This window comes from Danio rerio, chromosome 13, assembly GCF_049306965.1.
Source record: "Danio rerio strain Tuebingen ecotype United States chromosome 13, GRCz12tu, whole genome shotgun sequence".
Taxonomy (NCBI): domain Eukaryota; kingdom Metazoa; phylum Chordata; class Actinopteri; order Cypriniformes; family Danionidae; genus Danio; species Danio rerio.
The window spans coordinates 5755744-5780761 of NC_133188.1; the positions used below are offsets into that span (position 1 = coordinate 5755744).

The 25018-nt window shown below is 36.3% G+C and overlaps 1 long non-coding RNA gene across 1 annotated transcript in view; it reads left to right on the top strand.

The window, feature by feature from the left end:
- LOC141377107 (uncharacterized) overlaps positions 1-25018 on the top strand; it is a 477282-nt gene that overhangs the window by 40262 nt on the left and 412002 nt on the right. The window lies entirely within an intron of this gene.

Below are 25018 nucleotides of genomic sequence, written 5' to 3' on the forward strand. Positions count from 1 at the left end.
CTGTTAGGGCAAAGTCAAATCCTGTAGGAGGGCCGCAGCTTTGCACAGTTTAGTTTCAACTCCACTTAAACACATCTGATCAAACTAATTGTCTGTTTCTCAATTCCAAGAGCGCTGAGAATGGACTTGCGTTCTTGTGGAGACAGGTCTTGCCAGGTGTCCTCGGAAGAACGAACTCAGGAGACCACAAGAATAGAGAACGCGTCCTATGAGAAATGAGATGCTGTGTTCTTCCTGATGGTCACATGACCTTCACGCATTTTTTATGGAAAATGATTTAAACATTACAGCATTCATACAACGATTTATTGTTTTTCCCCTTTTCACTATATATACTTTTCATAAAAACATTATAAATACACGTTGTACAATATAAATAAAACAGATTTTAATACAAATTTCAGCAAACAAACACCCTTAATGTGTTTATCCCTTTATTAAGATGACCACTGTAATGCTTATATTCACCGTTTCATTTAGGGAAACTCCTGAGGCAAATAACTGATATCTCTGAACTTTAATAATAAACCTATTTAAAATTCTGCGCTTCCCACTCCAGGTCGCAATGACTTGTGGGACTTTAGAGCGAGATCGGTGCTCAAATCTGCATCGGTGCGTCCTCGATATCAAGAACACATCCGGGAAGTTCACGTGTCCTCTGTTCTTGCGGTCTTGAGTATTGGAACTGAACTTTGGCAGCTGATGATGATGTTACATGAGGACGCAAGACCGCTGAAGAACAAATATTGAGAAACAGCCATTGAGTCCTTCAGGCTTGTTTGAAACGGGTATGTCGAAGCAGGGTTGGAACTAAACTGTGCAGAGCAGTGGCTCTCTAGGAACAGGATTTGACATCTGTGCGTTAGGGGGTAAAAAAAAAGTATTCATTATAGTGTATAAAAAAAAGAGTCATTATGTTTATGTGATAAACTGTATAGAAAAAAAAGTTAAATTATGTTTAATGCGAGGCCTCGAAAGTGTGAAATTGACTTGCCTTTTTCTCTGTCTGACCTGTTTGACATGAGTCACAAATGAATGGCTTGTGTCTGAGCAACCGCCATAGAGTTGAATGGGAATGCCACGAATAGACTTCCTCAGGTATTAAAGACCTTCTAAGAACTGTGAAGGAGGGCTGTGGAAATCCAATGCAAGAAAATAAAATGCTGGTAGTATCCCAAGAATGTGAGCCTACGATATGGGAATAAATGTGGCTCAGTGGTGATCAAATCCAAGGTCTCCAGTTAAGCGCTCTCGAACATCTATAGACTGTTATTTTAGCGTATAATGAAATGAAAACTTGCCTCCATGGTTGTTTTTGATATCATGGGTAGGACGTGGGCTGTCTTCACGTGTAACCGATCTGCTCTTCTTGCCGTTTAAGCACACCGTGCTTTTCAGCATGTGGTGGAGAAAGCAAAGCTCTTATTAGAAAAAGCGGCATTGGTTTCAGCGGTGTAGGTGGACTCCCACGGTCCATCACATTCAAGGAAGCAGCTCCGATTTGAAGGAGCAATAACGCTTTTTTAAAGCCTCATACATTACATATGCAGGGGAAGATGCTTGGCTTTTATTAGGCCATTAATGACCGCTCTGGCAATATCCACCAGTAGACGAAGAATGGAGAAAATTCATCAGGCAACTTCTACGACAGGGTGGTTTAAATACAGAATACGGTTCGTCTGAAATATATAATATTGACCCGATGAAAAGTGCTTTCTCTCCCATAATCCTCAGAGATTCACCCCACACAATGCTATTCTACATCTGGATAATAGGGGCCACGTAATCACAAAATTACACCAGGCAGAGATGTAATTATCGTTTTCTACATCTGCAGATTCTTCAGGGGTGTGACACAGCAACCTTCCATAAAGAGAATGTCGCTTGTTCGTATTATACATGGGAAAGAATAGCATAATTGATTCAGCGCGACTTCTTTGGCCTAGAAAGAAATATGAATATTAATATTTCCAAAGACTTGTTTATAAAACAATGATTACTCTAAAGGCTCAGAGGGGAAATCTGGCCTCAGCGGTTCTCCCTTTTTATGTGAAGGACAAAGGCAGTCGCATCGCGCTTCTCCATTTGTGAAGAAAGAGGGGCTCGGGGAAGTTCCCTGAGGCGTCCCTCAATCTTTCAGACAGGAAATCATCCCAAAAAGCATGTCCCCATGGCGATTCCCATGAAGCTTGAAGGCTATTGGCCAGTTTTACATTCAGCCCCAGTCAAGCACATCAGGCCAAAATATGAGAAGAAAAGACAAGACTTCACATAATAATCAAACTGTGCTCTACATAACAGCGAGACGCCCTTGTTGACATAGAGGTGCTTGACCTATAGTCAGGCTCTGCCAAAGAAAATTCATATCAGATCCTTTCATTAGCACATAAATTTGAGTCTTCATATTTAGACAGCAGTTTTTGTCACCAAGTCAAAAAAACTTTTCCACAGTGCAAAAAATATATATAAAAAATATGTCAAACTCCAAACTGACCCATATGGATCTTGTTCTGGTTCCAGAATCCACCATTAGCCATTTTAGTTTGTAATGAACAATACTTCTTTTGGTTTCCCAACATGTTTCAGTGACCTTTTAGTGTTTGAGTAAAAGATATAAAATTGTATAAAATATAATATTTTTGAAATGTTACCAGTTCCATTAAATGTGAAATCTCTAAACTATATATATATATATATATATATATATATATATATATATATATATATATATATTAGGGATGTAACGGTATTGTAAATACCGTCATACCGCAATATATATTTTTTTCGATATTAAGTCGCATGACTCGGTAAAACTATAGGTCTTCTGAGAAAATTTGCTCAGGCGAATGAAGCGAACGGGAGGTAGCTGAAACTACATTTCCCATCAGCCCAGGCGTGGCCATAATCCTTTGCGGTCTGTTGTCGCTACAGATCCAGTAATGCGGAAATGGAGTGTGCTGCTAGAAGCGGAGATGAAAAAAAGATGGAAATGATCGAACCTAATGCGGGTGTTGTCGCCGCGCGCGTACTGAATAGCGGTGTTGTCGCGCGAGTTCTGATCAGCTGTGTAGTCGCGCGCGTTCTGATCAGCTGTGTAGTCGCGCGCGTACTGTAAAGCGCCGAGGGGGGGGGGTTGAGCGCGCATAATCAAGAGCGGTGTTGTCGCGCACCTACTGAAGGGCTGGACGGAGGTTGTGTCGCGTCACGGGGGCACTTTTGATCGTTTTGGAAGGGCATTTTCTATCCAAGACTAAAAAGGGCATGTGCACTGCACAGGTTGAGCCCTATGTGTGCACGTGCCTGCAAGTTGGTGAATACGACTAATAGCAGTCATGGGGACTGCAGAAACACAGCACACTGTTCAGATTGATGCAGACATTGACTTGTACCGCAAAGAGATCTCTATCTCACTCATGGTTTGTCTTCTCAAGTGGGGGAAAGACAATGCACAACGTTACCCACTGCTGTCAACATGGGCCAAGTCATATCTCTGTCCCAGAAATCTCAGTCCCAAATGAGAGGGTTTTTTTCTGTTGCAGGGGACATTGTAAATGCCCAGAGATACCGGCTTTTACCAGATTATACCAGATAATTTTCCTTTAAACCCATCTCTATCTAAGTGAGTGAGTGAGTGATTAAATGTTGAATGTGATGAGTTTTTAACAATACTAAATTGAAACTTTATTTTTTTACATGGTTTAATAATTTTTTGTTATTAAATTGAAGTTAGTGTTTCAAAGCTTACAGATAGATGGCTAATTTGTATGTCATTGACACTTTTGGCACTTTTTTGGAGTATTTTCATAAGTTTTGTTTTTCCTGTAAATGATTCAATAAATACCGTACCGTGACATTCATACCGAGGTATTACCGTATCGTGAAATTCTGATACCGTTACATCCCTAATATATATATATATATATATATACACATATCTATACTAAATGTACGCTCACCAGGCACTTTATGAGGTACATCTGTTCAACTGCTTGTTAACGCAAATTATTAATCAGCCAATCACATGGTAGCAACTCAATGCATTTAGGCATTTAGACATGGTCAAAATGATATGCTGCAGTTCAAAGTGAGCATCAGAATGGGAAAGAAAGGGGATTTAAGTGACTTTAAACGTGGCATGGTTGTTGGTGCCAGACAGGTTGGTCTGAGTATTTCAGAAACTGATGGACTACTGGGATTTTCACACACAATCATCTCAAGGGTTTATGAAGAATGGTCCGAAAAAGCAAAAATATCTAGTGAGCAGCAGTTCTGTGGGTGCAAATGCCAGAAGTCAGAGGAGAATGGCCAGACTGGTTCAAGCTGATAGAAAGGCAACAGTAACTTTTACTTCTTGTTACAACCAAGGTATGCAGAAGAGCATCTCTGAACACACAACATGTCCAACCTTGAGGCAGATGGGCTACAGCAGCAGAAGATCACACCGGGTGCCACTCATCTATGAACAGGAAACTGAGGCTACGATTCCCACAGACTCACCAAAATTGGACAATAGAAGATTGGAAAAACATTGCCTGGTCTGATGAGTCTCGATTTCTGGCGCAACATTTAGATGGTCACGTCAGAATTAGGCATCAACAACATGAAAGCATGGATTTATCCTGCCTTGTATCAACAGTTTAGGCTGGTGTTGATGATGGTGTAATGGTGTGAGGGATATTTTCCTGACACAGTTAGGTCTTATTAGTACCAATTGAGCATTGTGTCAATGCCACAATGATGTGATCGCATCTGCGATCATATCTAGATGGACCAAAATCTCTCAAGAATGTTTCCAGTACCTTGTTGAATCTATGCCACGAAGGATTAAGGCAGTTCTGAAGGCAAAAGAGGGTCCAACCCAGTATTAGTAAAGTGTACCTAATAAAGGGGCCGGTGAGTGTACTGTAAACAGCGGCATTATCTTATAACTATTATTCAAGATGTATATTGGTGGAGGAAAAAAATCACAACTTAAGGCCCAGACTAACCAAACTGACAACAAAGAACGTAAGGAGACTAGGGCCAACATTACTGTTGCTTCACATTGCCACTATTGAAGCCAAAAAACTTAAGCTGGAACACACTGAAATTACTACAGCCAGTTGCCAGCTAGCATGAATATTCTGCACCTGCAAGGAAATAACTCTTTAAACAAGTCGGGAACAGTTTGTCATTTCCATCCAAAAAGAAAACTAGAAAAGCTTGGATGGACATAGCAAACATAAACAAAACACGTGCATGCCACTTTTAACATATACAGTACAGTGTACAGTACACCCTCTTTTAAAAATGAATATTTTTAATTTATAATATATAATATTTAAATATTTTTTTAAATATAGGCAATAAATTTTAGTGCATTTAAACAAAGCATTGTTTATTAAACAGTTATATCCATTAAAGTAATTTTAGTTTGGTCTGGCTTTTCTTATCTGGATTGCTTTTTAAAACTGTTGGTTGTGTTTAGGAAAGTGGGTGGTGCTTTTAAAAACACTATTGGTTGGGTTTCTGGGACTCCCAGAGTTCATCAAGGTTCTTTAAATTCATATTCAATGCCTCCTCCTTCATCTTACCCCAGACATGCTCAATAAAGTTTATGTCTTGTGACTGGGCTGGCCAATCCCGGAGCACATTGACCTTCTTTGCTTTCAGGAACTTTGATGTGGAGGCCGAAGCATGAGAAGGAGCGCTATCCTGCTGGAGAATTTGCCCGCAGTACGTATTTGTGATGATTGAGATGCAGTTCAACAGATAATTCATCGAAAAAACTCAACCTTCTGCTGCTTTTGTCATGACTGTTAGTATCCACCTGAGGGCGCTGTAGTTCAACGAACTCTGAGAGTGAACTACAGCGCTCAAGAACTACAAGTCCATACATACCACACGCATTACACCCGGTTCACTTACACTGATTGGACATTCACAGCTGTTCCTGTTTCCTGTTGATTTCCTGGACTATTTATACAACCATTTATCCACTGTTCGTCACTCCGTCGTTTGGCTATCTTGTCTGCATTCCTAGTAAGTCATGTATATTGAGTTTGTTATTTCCTGAGTCTTGTTCCTGTACCTGATCCTGATACTTGTCGTAGTTTCTTGTTTTGTTGTTTATTTGTTACTCTGTTATTTTTGAACACCGGACGCCTTGTTTTTTTCTGATTGCGGCACGATCCTTTATTAAAATCTGCACTTGGATCCTACACCCGTTTTTGTTCCTGTTTTCAACCCGTAACGTGACCGCTTTTCCAAATGATCAACTAGAAGTCAAGTTATTATGTATTGCTCTTACAACTGGGATCAATGACAAGACTTTTGTCAGGTAGAGTACAGCATTGGTAATGCATTACAAGTAACATGAGCTCTGTAATAATATTACTATTGTAAGTAACAAGTAAAACGCCTGTCGGGTATTTTACGTTGAGGTGCTTTTTGTATTTATATTAGATTTTATTTATATTTACTGTTGCACTAAAGTGAAAAATTGATGTGATTTTTTTTTTTAACTTGGTTGTTCAATTTGTAATTCTAAATGAATTATGATCCTGATAAAAACCTGTTGTAGACTGATTACCAGTGTGCGACTACACATTAAACTAAATAGGGTAAGAGCAAGTATTTTAACATTGAAAAAATGACATGCGTCACCTTTAAAATCCAACGCTTCTTTCCAGACTTTTACAACCAGCCATAAAGTATGATTTTATGTACTTTCCAACAGCTCCAGATCAACATACACCGATGCAAATGAGCGAGAACCAGCGGGGTACGTCGATCACAACCACCGTGGCTTATATATGTGTGTCACAGGAGAGATGGAGGCTGGAGTACTAATCACTGGAACGCATACAGTTAACCGGCTGAGAGTCGTCAGGAATGACCCATCTGAAAACTCCATTACCCAGCTGGCCCGCTGCTCCACCAGGAGGCCTGTAGGGAAGTAGATGTTGTTTTAGCATCGAATATAAATGTGGAGCTGGGTGGCTCGAAAAAAAAAAAAATGCTTCTGTGATCCAGGCGTCTGTTTTCAAAAGTCCAGCATTACGGCTTTGATCCGGCAGCTCGTCTGAGATCTGAGCGCATGCCTGCAGGTGCACCGCCGAGATCTGTGAAAATCAGAGAAGAAGCAGGAGTCCACACATCCAAAAAAAGGAGAGAAAACTCAAGAGAGCGCTCACACATTTTCCAGCTATCTTCCTGCAGAGCAATCAGAATCCTTTAAGAGCAGCGCATCATATATTTACAGAGATGCCTTACCTGGAGGCCTCCGCCGGAGTTAAATATTAATTGTGAGTGATTCATCGCCTGAAGCCGGGACAGGGCCTGCAGCTCGGGTCCAGCTGTTGGTTGGCCCTGGTCTCCTTCCAGGCCTGGCAGCCTGCGGTTTGGCTCGGGCAGCAGAAGCCACACATCAGGGTGTCAGTCGGAGCCAGCAGACTGTGTCACCCATGCTGGGGAGGCAATGAGGCACGGAAGCCTCCCGCCACATGTGCTAGAGGATCCGAGGGCTAATGCTGGGACCCCGTCAACTTCAGATGGAGCTGGTGAATATTGCACTGAAACTGTCAGGAACTTGTCCGCGTCGCAGAAAAGACATAAAAAATACAGTCCTACTTTATATTAAGTGGCCTTAAAGTACAAGTGAAATCAGTTATTATACTAAGTATATTGATTTTGTTAGCATAACATTAGATTTTTGGCAAACAATTCATCTGTGCATGTCATTGAGAAAAAAATAAACACAATTTTTGCCCTTTTACAAATCTGAAAATGCACTTCCTGATTTTTTTTTTCAGTTGAAATCTTAGATTACGTCTGCCTGAGGTATTGGGTGTAATTGACAACAAACAACAATGGAGGAGACAGTTGTTGGGTTGTTACAAAGACTATGAAATACACAAGACGTGTCACTCGTATAGTTTTCATTAATTTTCTTGTCGGCTTAGTCCCTTTATTAATCCCGGGTCGCCACAGCGGAATGAACCGCCAACTTATCCAGCTAGTTTTTATGCAGTAGATGCAACCTATCTCTGGAAAACATCCACACACACACTCATAAACTACGGACAATTTAGCCTACTCAATTCAACTGTACCACATGTCTTTGGGCTGTGGGGGAAACCGGAGCACCCGGAGGAAACCCACGCAAACGCAGGGAGAACATGCAAACTCCACATAGAAACGCCAACTGAGCCGAGGCTTGAACCAGCGACCCTCTTGCTGTGAGGCGATAGCACTACCTACTGCCCCACTGCGTCGCCCCTTCGTATAGTTTTAAATGGGGAACAATGTAATAGTTAATATGCTGAATGAAGCCCCGCCTTCTAGTTCAGGAGCCAATCATCGTTTGATATAAACTGACTATTCTTCGGGGGACAGACCAGATGTGTGTTTTTGCAAATTTTGAGTGATTCAAACATTTAGAAATGATACCAAAGAGACAGTTGTTGTTTAAATTGTATTGCTGAATACTAATGTGAAATTTAATTGTAAGCTAGGCAAGCAATTTTGTAGAATTTGATGTTTCCCCATTCAAACAGAGTGCCCGAGCATACTACCCGAGAAGTGTTTCAAAGAATCCACCGAGTAAAATGACTTGCCTTAAAGAGACTTTGGTTGTAATAACTATTCTAAAACCCTTTTCCCAATCTTCCTGAATGAAATGCCTATTGACCACATCCAATCTGCTTGCAGTAGAAAATACAAGCCTTGCCGATATTTTCTAATTTCTCTTGGAACTGCATCATAATTCAGGGAAAAAAGGTCACAGTGTCCAGTTCATTTGGACATTAATTAATATGTACTTGCACTGAAATGAATATTTTTTTACAACTTAATTATTGTGTATACTGTAGCCATGTTTTTGCTTTGTACTTACATACAGTTTAAAAGAAAGCAATGATTTCTAAATTTAATTTGACTTGTATTTCTTTGCAGACAATATGAACAGAACATAGTTCATGTTTTGTCTAATAAACTTCATTTCATTTGTAAATATACATTCTTTGCTGTCATAACATTATTAAAACAATCAAGGAATCTGAAGGAATTACAGTGCGTAAAGGACAAAGGCACAAGCCTAAGCTGAACAACTGTGATCTCCGATCTCTCAGGTGGCACTGCATCAAGAATCGTCATTCATCTATAAGCGATATCACCACATGGGCTGAGGACTACTTTGGCAAACCCATTAAGTACCACAATACGCACTTACATCCACAAATGTCAGTTAAAACTGTACTGTGGCAACAGCAAGCCCTATGTTAACAGTGTCCAGAAACGCCATCGACTTATCTGGGCTCGGAGGCATCTTAGATGGACCATCACACAGTGGAAACGTGGTCAGATGAATCAATATTTTAGGTATTTTTGGGGAGAAATGGATGTTGTGTGCTTTGAATTAAAGAAGAAAAGGATCATTAAAAGGCCAGGGTCTATCGTGGTATGTGGTTGTGTCAGTGCCCTTGGCAAAGGCTTCTTTTCTGTGATGGCACTATTAATGCTAAAAACTACATAGAGATTTTGGAGCACAATATGATGCCATCTTTTTCAGGGAGGCTCATGCAAAACATGACAATGCAAAACCACATTGTGCATACATTACAGGTTCTGGCTGCGGCGAAAGAGGATACGGGTATTTGACTGGCCTGCCTGCGGTCCTGACCTGTCTCTAATGAAGAATGTGTGGTGCATTTTGTAGCACAAAATGTGACAATAGCTCCTTTCACACAAACAGACTTTTCCGGAAAATTACCATCAATTTTCCGAAAAGGTCTGTATGTGTGAAAGGGCCATTTATGAAAATACCGGTAAATTCATTCCGGCTATTTTCCGGAAAAAGAAGTTGTAACATTACTGGTAATTTGCCAGAATGCTGCGCTGTGTGAACGCAGAAAGAAGATTACCGGAAAAAACGCATTCACGTCTAGAACGTGCTGATGTAAGACATCACTTTAGCCAATCAGAACACTTAGACGCATTCACATCCGCGCAGTTAATGACAATAAAAGCTAGTGAATATTTTTCCAGACACTTTTAGCTGCTAGATGTTAGCCAGATAACTTTTTTATGATCTTTCTTAATGTTAACTGTGTAAATAATTATCGATAAGATGATAAGTCGTTGTTTGTTTACCTTCAAGCTCTGCTTTCTTCAGTTGCTTGATGCGTGCTAGCACACACACACATATCATGTACATCTCGACATGTAAAAGTTTTTATATGTTTTCATCGTAGTTGTTCACAATACGTATCCATCCACAGAGTTTGTAATGTAATCAAATGTTTACAAATACAAGCGCAGCCATTTAGAGCTCATTTCTGGTTAATGATATCAGAATTTACCCGTATTTTGGAAGGGATGTGTGAATGGTCTGTTCTGGAAAAATTCAGTACAGTCCTCGCCTGTATGAACAGCACTTTTTTGAATTTACCAGTAAAGTTGTTGCGGAAATTTTCCGGATATTTACCGGTATCACTGTGTGAAAGGGACTAATGAAGACCCTGTACTGTTGCCCACCTTAAGACTTAGGACAAATTTAGACACATCACTTGGGGCCCTATCATACACCAGGCGCAATGGGGCGCAAGATGCGGCGCAATACTTGTTTGGTAGTTTCAGCTTGGGGCAAGAGTCGTTTTGAGGCGTTGCTCTACGCTGTTTAAATAGCAAATGCATTAGTGCTTAAATGTGCGCCCATAGACGTTCTGGTCTAATAAGGAAGGGGTTCTGAGGCGCACTGCTGGCGCGTTGCTATTTTGAGAAACTATAATAGATTTTTCATTAGACCAAAACTAACCCGGTCTAAACACACAAGAGAGCATTAGGCAAATATCTTTACATATGAAAAAAATTAAATATTAAGGAAATATGTAGGATATAATAAGTATAGATATAGAATATAAATATAAAGGATTACATAAAAAATATGCTTTTGTATAATGTTATTATTATTAGCAGTATTATTTATTATATCCATATTTATATTTGTTTTATTAAAAACAAGCTTAGATTTGCCCACCTGTCAGGTTTTAGACCATATGGGGCACAGCATGTGTTTTAGGATATAACTCAGGTTTTTGAGCACATTTCGTTATAATTGTTCATTTATTCGTTTGCTGGAAATAAGAACTGAATTTAGAAATAGTTTTGAAACGAATATTTGCGCTTAACAAACAAAAGTATTTATTTATAGACTAATTGATGTCTGTGCATAAAGGTTTCCCTATCCAAGAGCGAAAGTGAAAGTGATCCATTATCTCTTACTCACGCAGTAGATGCTTTGTTTAACAGTTTTCTGTTAAAAAAAACTGTTAACTTTTTGCTAGTGAAATGCTCATTTTTTTCTACTTAGACTTACTTTGCGTCCTGTAAATAGCGAATGTGCTTATGGCGCGACACTGCTGGCTCTTAAAGGTAATGGGAGATGAGACTCTGATTGGTTTATTCTCAAAACACACCTATAACTCATTAAAAAAATAAACTCAACCCTTTTAGCCAATGCGCCTTGGCGCAAGGCGGATTTTCCCGTCCGTAATTAGCAAAAATGCGTTCTAACACGCCCTGAAAGCGTTTGCGCCCTGCGTTTTGCGCTCTGCGCATGGACCGTCAAAATAGAGCCCTTGGTGTCTTCAGTTCCTAAACGTCTTATAAGTGTTGTGAAAAAGAATGGAAACATTACAAAGAGGTAAACACTTTACTGTTACAACTTTTTTTGAAATGTGTTGCAAGAACCAAAATTGGAATAAAAAAAAAAACAACTATAAAAATGATGTAATTAAATAACATTAAATAATGTTTCTTGTATTGTCTGCAATAAAATACAACTAAAAATACTACTTTCTTTTTTATTTGAGTTTTCCATACTGTCCTAACTTTTTTTTCCTGATTTGAGGTATACTTTTATAAAGGCAAATTTAATTTAATAATTAATTTATAGTAGCCTAATTTTCTTACTTTTGATGTGGCATTGTGTGCCATTCACTGATGCCGATAAACAAACAAGTTTAACATGTACAAATTAGCCTTACTTTTTGTTTCTAGTGTACATATTAATCATTTTGACAGGGCTTTCAATAAGGCACACCCTCCGAGTCCAAGTTCATATCATACATGTGTGTGATGCACCTGATACAGAGAGATCTGGATTGGAGGCTGGAATGAATAAGTGATCGCACAGAGCAGGCCCTGAGGGTGAACAGCGAGTCTCTCCTCTGTTTTGTCGGGTCACGTGAGCTCCAGGATGGATCTGTGACAGAGGGAGCAGCCAGACGGTAAGCCCACAGCTGTTCCTTTGGCCTGGACTCAAGACTTAATGTAGCTTGCCCGATTCTTCCACTTGGAGAGAAGCAGCCATACAGCAGAAAGACAGCTCTGGATAAGACCAGAAAGGGAACGAGAACACCAAACACAATACACTAAATACTTTAGAGATAGAAAAACATTACAAGACTTAACAGAGGACATGGCAGTAACAGCAGGTATTTTGAAGAGCAATTCTGTCTCACATGACTTTAAAAAATAATCATAAACAAGGCTAGGTGATATGACAAACACCTCATATCACAGTGTAAGTCATCTCATATCATATATAGCACATTTCTGTAAATTCAATCTATTAATAGTTCATATGTACACTGTAAAATATACCCAGAAATTATCAGGTTTTTCCATATTTTGTGATTTTTATTTTATTTTCCACTCCTATTTATGCTTTTGAATTGCATTATGGGATCTTGATTTTTTATAACCACTTATAACCTTGAAAGGTTTAAAAAAAGTTACTTTTATTAACATTTTTAATAGTTTAAAGTGATATTTTGTCTGAGTTGGTGTTGTAAATTACAGTACAAAACCTTGTAATAGACTTTCAGGGTTTCTGCAGCTTTCTTTAAGTCAAATTTAAGACATTTTAAGACCCTTATAAATGAAATTTTAGGCTCATACAGGGTAAACACCAAGGATTTCTTCTAATGGCCCAGTTACTTCTTTGCTTTAGTTTTCTTTCATTGATTATTTAGAGGAATTTGCTGTAAATGTCTAAAAGCGGTTTGCAATAAATATAAGAAAATATAAAAATATATTCATTCACTCATTTTCTTTTCGGCTTAGTCCTTTTATTTATCAGATGTCACCACAGCACATCACTGGGAAACAGCCATACACTTCCATTCAGGCACATACACTACAGACAGTTTTAGCTTACCTAATTCACCTGTGTGCCTTTGGACTTGTGGGGGAAACCTGAGCACCCCCACACGAGCACGGGGAGAACATGCAAACTCCACACAGGAATGCCAACAAACAAGGCTCGACCAGCAACCTTCTTGCTGTGAGGCGACAGTGCTACCCACCGCAATGCCCATAAAATATATATAAAAATAAAATTATATTAAAAAAATCATATATAAAATGGTATATAAAAAATATAAAAAATATCAAATTTAATATAAAAAATATTTATAAAAAATCTTAAATATTAAAGAAAAAGGTCTGAGACCGATTATTGTTGATTAGGTGTCAGGCCAATTGTGTAGCATTGAAATAAGATCTGTTTAAAATTATTTAAGACCTAAAACACAATATTTAAGTGAATTTAAGACTTTTTAGGGCCTAAAGTTTTGTTTTTGAAATGTAAAAATTTTTTAGACTCTGGTTTTCTGTTATTTTACAGACTTATGTCTTTACATATTACTTCTTAAACATTACATTAATTTAAACTACTAAAATGTCAATGAGAGGTTAATCTGTAGAGTTGATTCTTCAACATCAAAAGTCGACAGAGCACAGATCAAGCTCCCATAATGCAATTCACAACTGTAAATAAACAGAAAACACTTGTGAATCATAAAATACGGAAACCAATTAATAGATATTTTTTTACAGTGTATATATATATATATATATATATATATATATATATATATATATATATATATATATATATATATATATATATATATATATATATATGTATATTGATCTCATGTAAAGGAATGTTACTTTTTCTAAATTGTGAGGTATATTCTAATAAAGGTACTCATTAATTTGTGATCATCTTTCACTCTTTATTTAGAACTTCAGGAAAAATGTTTGATTAAAATGTGGTAACATGAACTAAATAATTTAAACTTAAAATTCAACAGAAAATAAATGAAAACAAATTCAATGTAATAGCAAAAATAAAATATCACTAAACAAAATGCAAAGTGGGTGGCATGGTGGCTCAGTGGTTAGCACTGTCACCTCACAGCAAGAAGGTTGCTGGGTGAAGTCCCGGCTGGGTCAGTAGGAATTTCTGTGTGGAGTTTGCATGTTTCGCCCTTGTTGCCATGGGTTTCCTTTGGCTACTCCAGGTTCGCCTACAGTCCAAAGACATGTAGCATAGGTGAATTAAGTATAATTAAATTGGACGTAGTGTAGTGTGTGAATTAGTATGTATGGATGTTTCCCAGTACTCTGTTGCAGTTGGAAGGGCATCTGCTGTGTAAAACATGTGCTGGATAAGTTGGTGGTTCATTCCGCTGTGGTGACCCCTGATAAATAAAGGGATTAAGTCGAAGGAAAATGAATGAATGAATGATTTTGTATTGGCATGACAGTTCACATCAAGCTGACTGAAAATTAAAAGTCCCTGTGCATAAAAGTTGCGAAAAATAAACCCATAATTGTTATACAAAAGTGAATTGTGGGATTAAGGTCAAAACGATCTTTTTTTTTTTTATAGTGGTAAAAAGAACTTGAACTACTTCCAGATTTGACATATAAACTTGCAATTTTGAAAAATAAAAAAAAGGAAACTATAATATAAAAATATAATAATAATTACTGTATTTATTTGCATGAAATATTTTATTCCGTGGCAGAATCAAGTTACTCCATGCTGGATTTACAATATTTATGTTATTGGTTATTTTTTATTAAAATAAGAGTGATCACCTACTGCAACATTCTTAGGAATTGAAAGATGATTTAAATTTTAATAAGGTGTTTTATAAAATTTAATATTTTTCCTTAATTTCCCAGTAACGGGTTGCAGACGGAAGGGCATCCGCTGCGTAAAATATATGCTTGAATAGTTGACGGTTCATTCCGCTGTGGCGACCCCTGATAAATAAAGAACTAAGCTGATAGAAAATTAACGAATGAACGATTTTTCTTTTATAGAAGTGACTTGAAAAATATCTAGTCAAATATTATTTACTGTTGTCATGGAAAGATAAAATAAATCAGTTATTAGAAATGTGTTAATAAAACTATTATGTTTAGAAATGTGTTGAAAAAAAATCCTCTGGACTAAAAGGGGGGCTAATAATTCTGACTTCAACTGTGTGTATGTATATATATATATATATATATATATATATATATATATATATATATATACATATATATATATATATATATACATATATATATATATATATATATATATATATATATATATATATATATATATATATATATATATATATATATATATATATACACATACATACAGTTGAAGTCAGAATTATTAGCCCCCCTTTTAATTTTTTGTTCTTTTTTAAATATTTCCTAAATGATGTTTAACAGAGCAAGGAACTTTTCACAGTATGTCTGATAATATTTTTTCTTCTGGGGAAAGTCTTATTTGTTTTATTTTGGCAAGAATAAAAGCAATTTTTAATTCTTTAAACACCAATTTATAGGGACAAAATTATTAGCTCCTTAAAAGCTAATTCTTTCCTTGATAGTCTACAGAACAAACCATCATTATACAATAACTTGCCTAATTACCCTAACCTGCCTAGTTAACCTAATTAACCTTGTTAAGCCTTTAAATGTCACTTTAAGCTGTATTGAAGTGTCTTGAAAAATATCTAGTAAAATATTATTTACCGTCATCATGGCAAAGATAAAATAAATCAGTTATCAGAAATGAGTTATTAAAACTATTATGTTTAGAAATGTGCTGAAAACATCTGCTCTTCGTTAAATAGAAATTGGGGGAAAAATTTAAACAGGGGGGCAAAAAATTCAGGGGGGCTAATAATTCTGACTTCAACTGTGTGTGTATGTATATATATATATATATATATATATATATATATATATATATATATATATATATATATATATATATATATATAGACCAGATAACTGGATTCTCCAAGACGGATTCTGGATAAGAAATGAACGTATAACAAAAGCAGTTATTATTATTCCAGTTAACAGATCAATGAATTTCACGCCTCTGCAAGGTAACGTTAAAAGGAAGCCTATAAAACAGAGAGGAAAGATATTTGCAGCCTGACAGTCCCATTGACAGGAGCAAAATGACACACTTACCGAAGGCCAAAGCGCTCTCTTCTCTCTCTAACACCTCTCTCAGCCTCGTCCAGTCAGCTCATTCTTACATCCCGCCAGGCTGAGATGGAGAGAGGAGGGAAAATATAATACAGCATCTTACATTATCAAAAAAAAAAAAAAAAAAAGAGCCAGGTCATGAATAATTGAGGAGATCACTTTCGTCTGAGGCCCGAGTGAGAGTGCTCTCCTTGGCTTGTACCTCTCTACACAGTCTGGAGGCTAATTCACTGGGGATCGTAATTTATGGACAATTGAAGCAGCAGAAACATCTCTTGGAAGGCGACTGGGGGATCCATAGCAACAATCCTTCTGGGGCATATTAATCCCCTGCTTTATGTAGTGCTAAGTGTACAATAGTAATCAGTAGTGGAGCACAGGCCGCTGATCATTAAGGGAAAAAGCTATATAAAGAATTCATAATGGGATTAGCCTGCGGCGAGCGGAGTGAGAGAAACAGGCAGAGCGGGTGAGAGAGAGAGCGCGGACCAAATTAAATCACCCATCAAATTGCACCAAGGAATTTTAATTTACAGGTTAATGTTGAATTGTGTAACTAATCACAGCTAACATTTTCTGTGAACCGACAGAAAGGAGAAGGTATAGGCATTTTACTAGCTTACACTAAATAATTCTAAGTAGAGAAAGCAGTGTTTCTGCAGGCTGGCCTTTCAGAGGACCATCCTTAAATAGATGTTGATGTAACTACAGTTAAAGTCAGAATTATTAGCCCCCTTGTTTATTTTTTTCCCCGATTTCTGTTTAAGAAAGAGGTTTTTTATTTATTTTTTTAACACATTTTTAAACATAAAAGTTTTAATAACTCATTTCTATTAACTCTTATATTTTATCTTTGCCATGATGACAGTAAATAATATTTGACAAGATATTTTTCAAGACACTTCTATACAGCTTAAAGTGACATTTAAAGGTTTAACTAGGTTAATTAGGTTAACTAGGCAGGTTAGGGTAACTAGGCAAGTTATTGTATGATTGTTTGTTCTGTACTATCAAAAAAAAAAAAAAAAAAAAAAAAATATATATATATATATATATATATATATATATATATATATATATATATATATATATATATATATATATATATATATATATATATATATATATATAGATCTTAAAAGGGCTAATAATTTTGCCCTTAAAATTGTGTTTAAAAAATTAAAAACTGGTTTCAGTCTAGCCAAAATAAAACAAATAAGACTTTCTCCAGAAGAAAAAATATTATCAGTCATACTGTGAAAATTTCCTTGCCATGTTAAACATCATTTGGGAAATATTTAAAAAAGAAAAAAAATAATTCAAGACTTCAACTGTACAGTCAGAAATTGTGTACCATATGGGTTAACAATAATCCCTTCAGGCTTCACTTTTGTACCTTTTACGATACTATGAGGTACAAGTTGCGTAAAAGTTACCGCCACAGTGACAGATTTTGTTAGTACGGAATTTGTACTAACCTTTTTTTCTGAGAGTGTAAGTATAAGCAACAAACATTCTTCTAAAATGCTAATTTGATTGAGAATTTGGTTTCTAAAAATGTCTGGACACCAGCTAGGTGAATTTTAAAAATACAGTATTATTGGTGCTTGTTCAAATTAACTGATGTAACTATACAACAAACAAAACAATCTTGAAAAAAATGTGCTTTCTGGAGGTCAGAGATTTAGGAGTACCATTACGAAAAGCAATTACTGCATGTAGAAGGAAACTGTGGAGACCAAAAAAAAATAAGAAATTCTGAAATGCTAATTCAATTGTGGATTTGGTTTGAAGAGAATTCTTAACACCAGCTGCACTGCAAAAAATATATATATATTTTCTTGCTTAGATTTTTTAGTCTTGTTTATAGTCCAAATCTCTAAAAATTCTTAAAGGGCCATGAAACCCCCTCGTTTCAGCAGGGTGTTTTCACACCTCAACTTTGGAAAAAGTCAGAAAAGTGGGCGTGTCCAGCTCTGTTTAGGGGGGAGTGTCGGAGGAACTAAAGTGGGAGTGGGAGTGTCTATTTGGGCACGCGTGAGTTTCAGAGTCAAAATACACAGACAGGAGAAAGTGATGGTGTTTTACCTACATGGACATCTGTAGTCGAATTATTTGCCAAATTATTAAATGGTGGACTTTAACTGCAGTTTGGCTCTTTCATTCAGAGAATTCATTCATGTCCCTCCCGACAAACGTGATATTTGATTCAAGGAGCTGCTCTAAGCGTGTATTTTTCATGCAATGTTTGATACCGCACGGCGAATGAGAGAAAAAAAAACTCTGCATTTCCCGGAAACTTAGATGCACACGGCAGGTAGCGTCAGAAAGCCGCGTGTGTTATTCCGGTCACTAAATGCGGTAAAAACCCTACACGAGGTTAAAGTTTGTTTGTGGTGCTAACGTGTTTACACTCGGTGACTCGGTGCAATAGTTAACTTAGTTCGATACAAGCAAACTGAATAAACAAAGAGTACTGGTCGCTCACTTACCAAATCTGTAGAGACAGGACAATCACCAGTAACTAGAGCCGCGTCTTTATTAAGAGGAGACTAAAGCGAATCTGGATCTCAGCGTTTGGAGATGAGAACAGCTCTCAGGTAAACAATAAACCTCCTTAGACACGTAAGTTATTGTTGTCGAGCGTCGCGTACACTGTTAATCCACACGTGACGCCAGCTGAGCTCTCACAGAGAGAAAATGAAAACAAAACTTAACTGCAGCAAACTATAAAAGCAACACTTCACGCTTGTTTTGCCAACACAACATGGCGTCTCTGTCGTCTAAACACTGTGACAGTAATGAATATTAATGAAGTTGCACAATAGAGCGCGCTGATTGGTTTGAACCAAGCTTTACTCATGCATTAATGCAACACACTGTAAGACGTAATAAGACTCACTCTGGCACAGACGTCCAGTCTGCACGCTGGAATACACGCTATTATGTCATGACCGTGACGCAGCTTCAAAAATTTGTTTCAAACCGGAAGTACAAATTTGCTTGAAATAACGCAAAAACAACCAATTTACACTTTTTACTGAAATATAGTTGTCCTAATAGTGTTTTTAGCAGTGTGGGACACATATACGACTGTCAACAGCTCAAAAAATGTGTTTTGGTGTTTCGTGACCCTTTAAATCAAGAAGCATTTTCTGAATAAGCAAAAAATATTGTCTTGTTTTAAGAAATAAAATGCCTTTGTCTTTTAGTAGAGATATTATATGAGAGACTTGCTTTGTTTACCAAATAATGTGAATCTTATTGTGTTTACATTTTAAATATCGTACAAAAATGTACAATTTTAAAAAGTAGGTATGCCACCCAACCCCACTTCTAAACCCAACTGTCATTGGGGACAGGCAAATCATACTAAATTGTATGAATAAGATCATAAAAAATCCCTACAAATAAGCTACTCAATCAAAAAGTTATGAATTGTCATGACATCATGTTGGTATAACCAAGCTGACTAGTTTTCTTGTGGTATGTGGTAAGTCAGTGGTTCTCAAACTTTTTTCACCAAGTACCACCTTAGAAAAAAATTGTCTCTCCAAGTACCACCTTACGATGCTATTTTTTAACCAGTATTAAAAAATAGCGTCGTAGGCCTAATTAAGCAGCTACAGGTGTGCACAGTTTAAAAATGATGCAAATTAATTCCTATTATTAAGAATATGTATTATTGTCAATCACTTTAAACATTTGAAATAGTCTGAACATTAACTGTGCTTGCAGATAAAAAAAAAAAAGTTTTAGTTAAAATATGCTTTTAAAAGTTCATTAAAAATGAAAAAAAGTAAAAAGATAAAAAGTAAAAGGAAAACTGCTGTACTTAAATCTGAAGTATTCATAGTAGCCTATTCATCAAAAGCTGGACATGTTGCTTGGATCTTATGAATATAGGCTATATGTCATATTCCTACACTTTCAGACAAATCTTGAAATATATGGTCAATGTACATATGACAGGGTTCATACAGGCACAGCCTTATGAAAATCAAGGAATTTTAAGCACTTTTTCCAGCACCTATTTTTTTTTCAAGACTGACATGCTATGTACTGAAGACCTGAAATGTATTCTCAGCAACCCATAAAACATTGCATATGAATAGATACAAATAAAAACACTTAATAATAATATTTATGAATCATATATTAATAATATAATAAACCTGCATTAAATGCTTGTGAAATCTTTCTCAAGTACTATTACACTGCTAAAATAACAAAAATGTTAGTAAATAATACTAATATTAGGTAAAAGTACAAAGTACTCTTTTAAAAAGTACTAGTTGGTTACTTTTGAAAAAAAAAAAAATCAGATTTTCATTATGAAATCACTTTTTTTAAGTTTAAACCTGATTGAATGGTTTAATTGCTTAAATCCAAAGCTACATGTATAGGAATTTGTACTAACAAAGGAAGTATGGTCGATTTTTCCTTTCATGACAATTAATCTTTTTCAATAGCACTGGTAAAACTACCACATAATCTTTAAGGCCATAGAGACACTTTTTGCCCATTTTTATAAACGATATTTTCAAGCTTTGAAAGGTTAAATTAAAGTATATGGTAAAAAGATTTAATTTGGCCTTTTATTTACATATTTTACACTATTTTTCTTTACAATATGACAAATTTGTTTCTTAAATAGCTGTACATCACATGTAGATTTTATTTTACACTTGATCTTAATCTAAAATAGAACTTTAAAAAAATACAAGTACACTGTCAGTAAAAAAATAAAACAAATGGCTTCATTTTACTTGAGGTATTTGAAATATGACGACACTACATTTATCAAAACAGTGCTTTAAGCCTCAGAGCCTTATTGTTAATTTTGATAAATAAACAATAAGAAACAAAGAATTGCTTTGACCTGTAATGCTTTAGGACAGATCAGAATACAGCTAAATGTGTAAATCACACAAATACCTCATCCAGAAACATTTCCAGCATAATTCTTTTGTCGTAAAGAAATAAAAAAAATTTCACCTTTGCTAAAAGTAAGTTTCACTTCACAACACAGCCAAATAAGAAGACCATTAGCATTGTCATCGATCATGCATCAATCTAATTCTAAATATTTGATAACTTTTAATACTTTTGACTAAATTTAGTCAAGGAGCAAAGATAAATAATGTTTGCTTTAATAGTGGAGAGATCGCGATTGTATTCAATCTGAGCACACAGGCGATCATGAGAGGTCTTGCAGTTCATTTGAAAAAAGCATATTTAAGAGCTCGCATATCTGTTTTAGCGATTTGCGTACATGAATGCGCTCTCGTGTTAAAATAAAGCACTCGCCGCATTTGCAGAAATGAATAATTGCGCAATACCGCAATTCCCGCGCCGCCATTCAGAATGTGTTTGGAGGAGTGACAGGTCAGACTGGCTGTCGGAGAGCGAAACGTGTATGTAGATCATCAAAAAGGCAGGACATATGTCCGCGGTTTAATTACTCTGTTGAACATATCTACAGTGAAAACATCCGAGAAGCATTATTCCAACAAAACATTTGTTTTTAAGTTGTTTTTTCTGTCTCTGCAACACAGAAAGCATTTGTCCCGCCCTTACGTTTCACGCAACTAGACAAGGTCGACTGTGATTGGCTACTTTTCATGTCAGTCAAATCACGCTTCAGAATCAATTCTTAAACTTTGGAAACTGATTTTCAGCAGCTTATGACACAATGCACTAAAATAAACATTCTAAGCACAGCGTTGTGATCGTACGCTTCACTAAACAGCCAATGCTGATCACATCAATGTTATATTACGCATTAAAGGATTAAGTGTTAATTGTTTCTTTCATTATTCAGCGGTTCCTCCGCGTACCACTAGGAGGAAGCCCGCGTACCACTAATGGTACGCGTACCACAGTTTGAGAACCACTGTGGTAAGTGATTCCCTTGTTATGTTTCATATGTGTTATATGTCATTACACACATTGAACTACTTCCAAAAGTCACAGATTGGAGTTTATCATTTTACAATTAGAAATATATCTGTTACACAAACACCTCAATCCGTGGTGTATGAGTTTGATGACGATGATGATTTATGTACATGGTTTTGAAAGCTTCAAAATAAAAGTCATTATCCAACAACCAATATACAGCATGGAAGAGCCAGGGGAACATTTAAAACTACTCTAACTGTGTTCATTTGTAAGAAAAAAGAAGTCACATACACAGAGAATGGCTTGAGGGTGAGTAAATTAAGGGGTAATTTTCATTTTTAGGTGAACTGTTCCTTTAAGAGTTCAATATTTTGACAGTGTTTTAAGTAAAGCGAAATAATTGTTAGAGACTAATCTTCACTTATTTTAGAAATTTAAAGGTTTCAATTAAGTTTTTTAGTTTTATGTAACCCCCTGTGCAGAAGAGCAGATCTCAGGCTGACCGATTTATTAACAATAATTGTTTCAGTACGCAGTACTTGTGCTAATGGCAGTTATGAGATCAGTTTTTTTATATTTCAACCCATCCCACACTCAAAAAACAAAATCGGCTGTTTGATCAAACTAATTTAAACTGAGTGCAAACAACACAATTCCCTAGTTTTTTTTCCTAGGAAAACATATTAGTTTTTACAAATTTAAACGGATTGAAAACATTCTGGTTATCCAAATGAAGTGATTAAGATAAAAGTAAACTGCATTCGAGTTCAATTTACAAGATAAGTGCACTTGCCGAAATTAAGTTGAAAAAAAAAATCTAACAAATGTGTAGAAATGTGTGTCTTCATTACACTATTAGACTAATTACACTGTGAAAAAGATTCTGGGTTGCACACAATTTCTTCATGTTGTCCCAACTTTAGTTGACCTTGAACATAAAACAATGAAATTGTCCCTAAAAAAACAATTTTATGAATTGTGTTGAATCAAATTGTTGATTCAATTTTAAATAGTTTGAACAAGCAGCAAACGTCATTTCTGAGAGTATTAATTTTCTGAATGTGGTTTATTGCTACTGTTGTCTTTTGGACTAGCCATCAACAGATCCTGAACATCGAAGAATATTTTAGATGTTGTAAAATGTGTGGTCAGTACTTCCTCAATCGTTGTGTGCTTGTGAATTTAAAAGTGACATGGATTTAAAGACAGCACAGTGGCTCCCAAATGTGTGGAAATTAAATTCAAGATATGAACAATAAGGTTAAAACCATGATAAGAACTCCTTTAATAAAAAAATAAATACAATACAATACAATAAAATAATCATAATAATAATAATAATAATAATAATTAAATAAAAAAGTTTTTAAAAGTCTCAATTTAATTGAATTAAAAAAGTATTTTAAGAAAGCTGCAAAATCTTTGAGAAATATTTGCTTTTATATATAACAGGCGGGCTAGTAATTTTGCCCTCAATTGTATACATTTATGTACAGTGCACGTGTGTAAGATATGTATTTATACATGTATGTTTGTACAGCATCTATTTATGTATGTATGTAGATTTATATGTATGTATGTATATATATATATATATATATATATATATATATATATATATATATATATATATATATATATATATATATATATTTATATATATATATGTAGGCTATGTATTTATATACTGTACACTCACCAGCCACTTTATTAGATACACATTACAAGTACTGGCTTGGACCCCCTTTAGCTTTCAAAACTGCCTTAATCCTTTGTGGCATAGATTCAACAAGGTACTAGAAATATTCCTCAGAGATTTTGCTCCATTTTGACATGATAGCATCACATGATGCGAATCTCCCATTCCGCCACATCCCAAAGATGCTCTATTGGATTGAGCTCTGGGGACTGTGGAGGCCATTTGAGTACAGATAACTCATGGTCATGTTCAAGAAACCAGTCTGAGATGATTCAAGCTTTATGACATGGCGTGTTATCCTGCTGGATGTGGCCATCAGAAGATGGGTACAGTATGGTTATAAAAGGATGGACATGGTCAGCAACAATACTCAGCTAGGCTGTGGCATTGACACGATGCTCAATTGGTACTAATGAGCCCAAAGTGTGCCAAGAAAGTATCCCCCACACCATTACACCACCAGCAGCCTGAATCGTTGTGACAAAGCAGGATGGATCCATGCTTTCTTGTTGCTGATGCCAAATTCTGACCCTACCATCCGAATGTGGCAGCATAAGTCAAGACTCTTCAGACCAGCCAACGTTGTTATAATCTTACTTTGTTCAATTTTGGTGAGCCTGTGTGAATTGTAGCCTCAGTTTCCTGTTCTTAGCTGACAGGAGTGGCACCCAGTGTGGTCTTCTGCTGCTGTAGCCCATCTGCCTCAAGGTTGGATGTGTTGTGTGTTCAGAGATGCTCTTCTGCATATCTCAGTTGTATCGAGTGGTTATTTGAGTTACTGTTGCCTTTCTATTAGCTGGAACCAGTCTGGCCATTCTCTAATATCTGGCCAACAAGGCATTTGCACCAACAGAGCTGCCGCTCACTGGATATTTCCGCTTTTTTTTTTTGGTTGTGCATGAAAATTACAGTAGATCATCAGCTTCTGAAATACTCCCACCAGCCCGTCTGGCACCAACAACCATGCCACATTTAAAGTCACTTAAATCCCCTTTCTTTCCCATTCTGATGCTCGGTTTAAACTGCAGCAGATCGTCTTGACCATGTCTGCATGCCTAAATGTATTGAGTT